Here is a 10,369-nt window from a genome sequence, read left to right as displayed (position 1 = left end):
TCCCCGCCCCCACGCTACTCGCACGGACACGCCGCCGCCGCCGCCACCGCCAGCTCTCGCGAGAAGAGATACGGCCGCCCCGCTGACTTTTCCCTCCTCCGCCGCGCCTCCACGAGGGCGCTTAAGGGAGACGTGGCACGCGCAACCGTGGAACTCGGCGAGGCCCCGCCTCCGTCCCGCCCCCAGGCCGCGGCCCCGCCCCCGAGGGCTAGTCCTCCCCGGGCCCGCCCCCTGCCGGGGAGTCCCGGAAGTCCTCTTCCTGCTCTGCCTTCCCTACGTGCCGCCCTCGCGCCGTCGACCCCGGAGGTCGGGACCCGCGCCTCCAGCCCCGCGCGGGAACCAAGGCGGCGCCGCGGGGGGCGGCGGTTCTGTCGTAGTCGGCGCGCAGAGCGGTTCGCTCCGGAAGGCCGCCGTCTCCGCGGCGCCCTTTGCAGGCGGAGACCCCCGGCCCGGCCGAGGTGGGGACCTGCCGCCCCGGAGCTCGGGTGCCCGGCGAGTTCTTCCCCCCGTCGCGAGGCCGGACTCATCACACGAACCGCCGGGCTGCACCCGAGCGGCCGCGGCGGCGGGGAGCTGCGCCCCGGGCAGCGCCGCCCCTGGGGCCCTGGGCTCCGCGCGGCGCACGCCCTGCGGGCGGCGGCGGGTCCCCCGAGGCCCCTGGGGGGAGGCAGGCCCGCGGCGCGGAGGGTCGGGAGCCTGCGGGGGAACCACCGGGAGGAGCCTTCCCCCAGGGAGAGCTGCGCGACGAGCCGCGGCCACCCATGACGCCTGCATTCGTCGGGGCTCATCTTAAGACTCTAGTTTACGGAGGTGCTTTCGGCAGGCCTTCCGGAGGTCTGGCCGCGGGTCATCCCGTACTTCACGGCCCCGAAACCACTCTTTATTATCAGCAGCCATACTTCCCTTTATAGTCGGTTACGTCCACCTGTATTCTCTCATTTCAAATGTCCTCTCCACCCATTTTGAAAGGAAACTTTTCTCTGCATAAAGTTTTCAAAGACCTTAATGGAAGGGAAAAAACAAAACAGGCGTGAGGGGAAGAGGACTGCAGTCAGCGCAGCGATGTGATCCACTCGGGCCGAGGCGCCCGGACACCGCCTCGCCTCAGACACTGGTTAGTCCTGACACCAGCTCCGCTATAGCAGGACCCGTGTATGCCCATTTGGGTCTTGCTCGTTGCTCTCTGCCACGACTGGGTCACCACCCTGCAGGCTCAGCTGTCACAGGACCCGGAGGGGTCACTGTCCAGTCTCATCACAACCGCTGCCACCGCCTAAATGCTGGAGCCATTGCATCTGATTGTTGAGACCCACGTCATTGTTCTTCCAAAAGGACTATACCCTGGTATTATCGTGTCATTTGTCAAGGGTTTGGTGATGGCAGGAGAATGTTCTCTGAAGCTGGGTACAAAGGGGCCAGTGGCAAAGGTCACAGAAAGGATTCTTGAGCGCCAGACAAGCACAGAAGCTGCTCACGTCCAGAGGCACCTTCTCTCCAGGGCACACACGTGATGTGGAAGTTCCAGGGCCCGCCTCCCCCACGGCCCAGAACTGCTCACTACCGGCTCCTCCATGCTCGAGCCTCTTGCTGTGAGCAGGAGCATGTGCCTAGTGCTTTACACATGCTGACCACAGCCTCCAGCAGCCCTGTGACGTGGGGACTAGAACTGCACCCATTTTCACATGAGGACAAGGAGGCTTAGGGAGATGAAGACACACCCAGGGGGAAGCAGTGGTGAGCTGGGAACCCAGGCAGCCTGACTCCTGGACGGAGAATTTCCCCTTTGCGACGACCACTACCGAGCCGGTAGTGAGCAGTTCTGGGCCATGGGGGAGGCGGGCCCTGGAGCTTCCACATCACGTGTGTGCCCTGGAGAGAAGGTGCCTCTGGACGTGAGCAGCTTCTGTGCTTGTCTGGCGCTCAAGAATCCTTTCTGTGACCTTTGCCACTGGCCGCTTTGTCCCCAGCTTCAGAGAACATTCTCCTGCCATCACCAAACCCTTGACAAATGACACGATAATACCAGGGTATAGTCTTTTTGGAAGAACAATGACGTGGGTCTCAACAATCAGATGCAATGGCTCCAGCATTTAGGCGGTGGCAGCGGCTGTGATGAGACTTGTACTTACCACTGCACTTACCCTTGTACTTACCACTGCACTTTCCCAGAAACCTGGCTTCCACCTGGGAACCCCAGTTTATCAGACACGTCTTTATATGTCTTAAGCCCAGCTGTGGACAGGGTTCAAGTATTTTACCCATGGGGCCCCTCAATTCTGATGCACGTCCGTGAATGCCAACAGCCACAAGGCAAAGAGGGCCACCAGGCTGCACCCTCTTAGAGTACCTGAGTCTCTGCTGTGGCCCTGCAGTCACCCAGTTATGGAATCAAGATGATAATGATAGGGCCCGTTTGTAAAGGAAGGTCAGAATAAGGAATCTGGACTTAATATGCAAATTCTACAACTATATCACTAATATAATGGCCCACGGATGAGGATAAAAATGGCAAAGAGAAGAAAAAGTTCCATTTCAGGCAATTTGCCCAGGCTGGCAGGGCCTGCAGACGCAGGTTCCAAACTAGCGGTGGGGCATCCCTGGTCTTCAGACAGAGATGCTTCTCCAATCAGTAAACAGGAATAAGTGAGTGGCTATCTGGCTGTCATGGTAACTGTTGTACACACAGTGTTACAGCGACTGTGACCCACTCCTTACCTGCAGGTGTCAGATGAAGGTGTCCTAATCTGAACTCAGGCAGGGACAGAGAAAGAGAAGAGAAGGCATAAAGTACACCACAAATCCTGGATAGGTTAACAGGAATGTGCATCTCTTAGATGAAGCAGAAGATGCGAGGTTTCCCAAATTATTTATCTTCAACCCTTACAGAAGGTTTAAGTGATAATTTTCTCAAAGGTTCAGGAAAGAAGTCAGAACCCAGCTTTACAGACGATGGGAGGTGGGAGGTGGCTAGTTAAAGTAATTATCCTCAGGCCCCTAATCAGCCCCTTTGCCCACATGCACCATTCGGAAACCAAATCCCGACTGTGGGGTTTTCTGAAATCTCACAGTTGCACAGCCCCTGGCTTTGGCCCACCATGGCCAGCAAAGGGTGAGCTCTGGCCCCGGGGATATGGGGAAGAATAAATGCTACCCGTTGTCCTCACTGCGTCTTACGTTGGGGCTGTTGCTGATTCTCTGACCTGGAGCATCTAAAACCAAGCATCTTGCATCACCTTGAAGAGTAATTTTTCAAACCTGTGCAGTCACCTAAGAAATCCATATTTCTCCCAGAAACTGTACTTTGACTCTATCCTGACAGCCAATGATCAGGTCTCATTCTGTTAAGAGGGTAAGTGCCTCTTCCCTGTGTTAACTAAGAGGAATGTGGAGCCCGGACAGCCCCTCCCTGGTTCCTGGGGTGTGCACCTCTGCGAGGGCGTCTGGGAGAACCAGGGAATGGGGAGGAGATGGGGACGAGAAGAGAGGAGCCTGAGGAGCGAGGCAGTCGAAGACGCAGAAGGAGCGATTCCAGGAGTCATTTATGAGCACAAAACCATTTTTACCTCTAATAACTAATGTGGTCATAAATACACTTGGTGAGAAGAAGAGCAGAATTCATCTTCCCAAGAGATAAAAGTACAAAACTTTGAACACATAGCTACTGGTCCTGAATATGCCATCGACTCACTTTGTGAACTTTGGCAGGGGCCTTTACGTTGCACTTTGCCATTGGGTGTGTTTGTTTGTGTCTACAGAGTGGCAAAATAGAGCACACCTTCGCCTCACAGGATGGCATGGAGGTCAAATCAGATTATATTAGAATAGTTACAGTTACTTACATTTGCACAGGAGGTCATCACCCACCAGGTCCTTCCGCATATATTATTGCATGTGCATGAAGGAGCCTTGAAAAGTTATGAAAGGACAATGCCTAGGTTTGAAGACCAGCCCCACAGCTCTCTACTTCCATTTTCTCCAAAGCAGAATGAGGGTAACAGTAGTATGTACCTCATAGGTTGTTGAAACTACATAGGAAAATGCTGGACAAAATTCACTTAGCTTGGGTCTGTGTGCAAATGCCACCTCGTAGAGGGCTTCCAAGGCCTCTTTAACTAACATAACGCCCCCCTTTTCCATCTCTTCCCAGCCCCCGCCCTTTATTTTTCTGAGTAAGCACTCTATACCATCCTATTGGCTTATTTGCTTATTGCCTGTCTCCCTGGTTAGAATAGGGTCTCCATGGAGACAGAGATTTTGTGTGTCTTGTTTCTCTGTGTCCCCAGCCTGTAGACACTAATAGCACTCAGTAAATAGTGTGAAGGGCATAAAGCTCGCTGTTGTGATTGTTACTATTATGTTTACCTGAAGTCCCTCCCTCCCTTTTCCTGTTGTGATGCAGCCCCATGCATCGGACGATTCTGCTTCAGAAGCGACCCTCCCCACCCTTTAACAACAGCTTTCAGATATATTCACATGCCATAAAATTCATTATTAAACTGTATAATTCAGTGGTTTTCAACACAGTGGTTTTCAACACAGCCACAGGGTTGTGCATCCATCACCATTATCTAATTTTAGAACATTTCTATCACCCACAAAGAAATTCTGTGCCGGTTGGCAGCCATTCCCCATTCCCCTCCATTAGCTCCTGGCAACCACAAACCTTTCTGTGTCTATGGATTTGCCTATTTTGGGTACCTCATAGGCTCATAGGAATGGAATCATATAACATGTGGTCTTTTACTTGGCTTCTTTCAATTCACATAATGTTTTCAAGGTTTGTCCATATTGTAGTATGTGTCAGTACTTCATTCCTTTTTCTAACTGAATAATATTTCTAATAAATGGACATCCCATATTTTGTTTATCCAGTTGTCAGTTGATGGACATTTGGGTTGTTTCTACTGTTTGGCTGAACAACGCTGCTATGAGCATTCATGTACAGGTTTTTGTGTGGATGTGTGTTTTCAGTCCTCTTGGCTGTACAGGAGTGGAATTGCTGGGTCATCTGCTAACTGTGTTTCACATTTTGAGGAACTGCCAAACTGTTTCCTAAGCGGCTGCACCATTTGCAACCCCACCAGCAATGTATTAGGGTTACAATTTCATCACATCCTCATTTGTTATTGTCTGTCTTTTTTATTTTAGCCATCATAGTGGGCAGAAAATGGTATCTAATTGTGGTTCTGCTTTGCATCTGCCTAATGACTAATGATGCTAAGCATCTCATCATATGTTTATTGGCCACTTGAATGTCCTCTTTGGAGACATGTCTATCCAAATCCTTTGCCCTTTTAAAAATTGGGATGTCTTAGTACTGGAGGTCCTAGCCAGGGCAATCCCACCACACAAAGAAATAAAAGGCATCCACATTGGTAAGGAAGAAGTTAAACTGTAACTATTTGCAGATGACATGATATTTTACATAGAAAACCCTAAAGAATCCATCAAAAAACTATTAGAACTAATAATTGGATTCAGCAAAATTATAGGATACAAAATTAATACACAGAAATCTGTTGCATTCCTATACAATGAATTCACAGAAAGATAAACCAGGAAAACAGCTCCATTTCCAATTGCATTAAAAAGGATGAAATACCTAGGAATAAACCTAACCAATGAGATGAAAGACCTCTCTACTCTGAAACTATAAGACACTCATGAGATAAATTAAAGCAGACACAAATGAGTAGAAATGCATCCCATGCTCATGGATAGGAAGAATTAATACTGTCAAAATGGCCATCCTGCCTAAAGCAATCTACAGATTCAATGCAATTCCTATCAAAATACCAACAGCATTCTTCAAAAAACTAGAACAAATAGTTCTAAAATTCAGATGGAACCACAAAAAAACCCAAATAGCCAAAGCAACCCTGAGAAGGAAGAACAAAGCTCAGGAGATTACACTCCCTGACTTCAAGCTCTACTACAAAGTCACATAATCAAAACAATTTGGTACTGGCACAAGAACAGACCCATAGGAACAGAATAGAGAGCCCTGACATAAACCCACACATATATGTGGTCAATTAATATACGATAAAGGAGCCATGAATATACAATGGAGAAAAAGACAGCCTCTTCAATAACTGGTTTTGGCAAAACTGAACAGCTACATGTAAGAGAATGAAATTGGATTATTGTCTAACTCTATACACAAAAGTATACTTGAAATAGATCAAAGACCTGAACATAAGTCATGAAACCATAAAATTCATAGAAGAAAACATAGAACAAAAATCTCTTGAATATAAACATGAGCAACCTTTTTCCTGAACACATCTCCTCGGGCAAGGGAAACAAAAGTAAAAATGAACAAGTGGGACTCATCAAACTAAAAAGCTTCTGTACAGCAAAGAACACCATCAGCAGAACAAAAAGGCATCCTACAGTATGGGAGAATAAGGGGTTGACATCCAAAATATATAAAGAACTCACATGCCTCAATACCCAAAACACAAAGAACTCAATTAAGAAATGGGACGAGGACCTGAACAGACACTTCTAAAGAAGAAATACAAATGGCAAACAGGCACATGAAAAGATGCTCCACACCACTAAACATCAGGAAATGCAAATTAAAACCACAGTGAGATATCACCTTAAACCAGTTAGGATGGCCAACATCTAAAAGACAAGAAACAACAAATGCTGGTAAGGATGCAGAGAAATGAGAACCCTCCTACACTATCGGTGGGAATGTAAATTGGTTCAACTGTTGTGGAAAGCAATACAGAGATTCCTCAAAAAACTAAAACTAGAAATAACATTTGATCCAAGAATTCCACTCCTAGGAATTTACCCAAAGAAATCAAGATCCCTGATTTGAAAAGACATAAGCACCCCTATGTTTATCACAGCACTATTTACAATAGCCAAGACGTGGAAGCTACCTAAGTGTCCATCAATAGATAAATAGATAAAGATGATGTGGTACATACACACAAAGGAATACTATTCAGCCATAAGAAGAAAAGAAATCCTTCCATTTGCAACAACATGGATGGATCTAGAGGGTATTACACTCAGTGAAATAAGCGAGGCAGGGAAAGACAAGTACCAAATGATTTCCCTCATTTGTGGAGTATAACAACAAAGAAAACTGAAGGAACAAAACAGCAGCAGACTCACAGAACCCAAGAAGGGACTAGTGGTTACCAAAGCGGAGGGGAGGGCTGGTGGGGAGGGAGGGAGAAGGGGATTAAGGGGCACTATAATTAGCAATCAGAATATAGGTAGGTCACAGGGAAGGCAGTATGGCACAGAGAAGACAAGTAATGACTATAGCGTCTTACTACACTGAAAGACAGTGTCTGCAATGGTGGGGGTCGGTGAGGACTTGATTATATGGGTGAATGTTGAAACCACTGTGTTGTTTATGTGAAACCTTTGTAAGATTTCATATCAATGATGCCTTAATTTAAAAATATTGAGATGTCTTTTTATTGATGAGTTGTAAGAGTTGCTGATATATTCTGAAACAAGTTCCCTATTAGATATATGACCTGGAAATCTTTCCTCCCATTCTGTGGGCTATCTTTTCACTTTTTTGATGGTGTCTTTTGAAGCACAAATGTTCATATCTTCAATGAAGTCCAGTTCACTATTTTGAGTTCACTTTTGAAAGTTCTTCTTTTTAAGACCAGAAATGATTGGTCTTTGTCTTAACTGCCATAAGAGCTGGTCAGGATTCATTCCCCCTGCGCATCGCAAAGCTGCTCTGGAACTTTCTGCCAGCCTCTCTCTCGTGTCCTGTGCCCTGGCAGGCGCTGTTTCCTGACATGGAATTCCAGGCCTTTATCGCCTTTCCAGACTTCACTCAGCCATCTCACCATCTCCTCCTCTCCGGGACTCGCCGGGTCTGCCCCCAGCAGGGAGAGCCAGGACACCCCCACCCCCACCCCCAGTTCCTCACCACAGACGCCTGCAGCTCTTTCTTCCTTCAAGGGAGCCATTGACAGCAGAAATGTTGTTTTATCGTCTTTATTATTGAAGCATGGAGTCTAAACAGGTCTGCATTAGAATTTCAGGGTCATGATCAGCTGTACACACTTGGGCAATGTAATATTTCTAATCTCAGTCATTTTTATAAAATGGTAATGATTTCTAAGCATAGGACATTGTAAGACTGGAGACACAGTAATAAAGTCAAACTGTTTAGCTTGGTGGATTCTTAATAAATCCCAGCTATTGCTTTTAATATGTTTTTTTTCAAATGTGGATGCTCTCAGAGAGCACCAGGCACATGTTAAGTTCCCAAGGAATGCTGGCTTTCTTAGTTTCTAACTCCAAAGCCTATAATAGATGCCCTGTGGCAAAGAGAAACACCACAGGCCTCTCCTGGCTCCTGTGTAGGCACTTCAACTACACTTCTTTCAAAGCTTGTGTTTCCTGAGCCATGTTTGGGCACCTGATGGAAACATCCCCTGAGAAAAGATCACCGTTACCCGAGAAAAGGATAAAGGGGGCCCAGAGCTAGAAGAGGGAGCCAGGAACTCCTCTCGCCAATTACAGGAAGAACTGTCCATTACAGACCCCAGAGAAAGGGCCACCACGGGAAGCGGTCATCAGTTACAGGCCCCTACAGAGAAAGACGGATGTTGCATCTCCTAGAAGAAATCAACTCAGCCGGTGAGAAGCTGCCATCAACCCCAACCCTTGCTTTTCTCCAAAGGCCTTTCATTCAAAACAAGCCCTCACAACGGCCTCCTTCTCCATAAAGTGAAGTTCCTCTCCTTTGCTTATCAGGCTTGCCTACAGTTTGGCCATAGCTTGCATGTCCCAAACTGCAATTCGTAGCTATTCCCAGATAAACCAATTTAAAAATAACAGACTGTTTTATTTTTAAGGTTAACATTACCCAACAGCTTGTGTATGATTTTGGCAGGATTCCTGAGCACCGAAGCCTCTCAGAGGCCTGGGGACTGAGGGTTAAGAGGACTCTTGTCACAGATATTCATGGCCAGCACTGCCCACGTAGTCCTCTTAAAAAGGAGCAACATAGTGATTATCCTCCTTGGTATTTACCCAAATAAGTTGAAAACTTACATCCACACAAAACCCTGCACTTGAATGTTTACAGCAGCCTTATTCATCACGGTCAAAACCTGGGAGCAACCAAGATGTCCTAGGGTGCAGCAGATGAACAGACAGACAAACCGCTACGTCCAGACAATGGGATGTATCCAGTGCTAAAAAGAAATGAGCTACCAAGCCATGAAAAGATAAGGAGGACGCTTAGGTTACACATTCCTAAAGGAAAGGAGCCCATATGGAAACTATATGACATTCTAGAGAAGGCGAACTATAGGGACAGTACAAAGATGGGTTTGCAGGGGGGGAGGGATGAACAGGCAGAGCACAGAGGGTGTTCAGGCACCGAAACTACCCCGTATGACGCTACAGTGGCAGGTACATGTACTACACGTTTGTCAAAATCCATAGAATGTACAGTACAAAGCGTAAAACCTCATGTAAACTGTGGATTCGGGGTGGTGGTGACTTGTCAGTGTAGGTTCGCCGACGAACCATGTGCCCCTCGGGTGCCTGATGTTGACAGAGGGGGAAGCTGGCGGTGGGGGGAGGCAGGCGGCATAGGGAAGTCCCTGGACTCTCCACTCAATTTTGCTGTCATCCTAAAATTGCTCTAAGAAATGAAGTCTGAGAATGAGCGCCCGGCCCTGCAGAGCGATGCCTGACAGCAGCACAGCTCACTTCCCAGGAAGTGAGAGGCAGGGTCTCTGGAACTTCAGCAGGACCGTCTGGTGTCATCGTGGGTACTAAAATATTGTTCTCTGGGGTTGCAAGAACTACTTAAATCCAGCAATAAGCAAGCTACTGCAGTCTTCGTGGAAATTGGTATTTTCTGCTGCGGAGGCCACCAGCAGATGGCGATCAAAGAATACAAACCCTGAGCTTGTCCTAGTTAACATGTTGATAGATTCAGGAATGACACGGTGATACATGTGAGGTAGGCGGACCACTGCCTCCTAATCGGCTCTTCACAGAGCCACAGTTCCTTACACTCCAAATGGTTAAGTCTTCCACCAGTGATGGAAATGTATGTCTAACCTCAAAAAAGCCACCAGGGACAAATGCTTAGACTCCAGCTAATCAGATGAGAACTTTGGTTACTCCATGTAGAAATGAATTAGAAGAGTTTGTTGTTTTATTGTACTTCTTGCAGATTTTCTGCTTACATCATGAGCGAGTATAAGTGTTCTTTGGTCTGTAAAAATGAGCATTTGTGTAACTGATTTTCCAGTGATAGAGTGCCTACAGCTGTACTGGAAAACAGAGCTGCAAAATCACCAGAGGGAAGGAATTGGCTCAGAACAATCCGGTGGTGAGCGTGAGGGCATTC

The sequence above is a fragment of the Manis javanica genome, chromosome 13 (genome assembly GCF_040802235.1).
Source record: "Manis javanica isolate MJ-LG chromosome 13, MJ_LKY, whole genome shotgun sequence".
Lineage (NCBI taxonomy): Eukaryota > Metazoa > Chordata > Mammalia > Pholidota > Manidae > Manis > Manis javanica.
The sequence above is the reverse complement of the archived record's forward strand: the minus strand, read 5'-3'. Positions refer to the sequence as shown.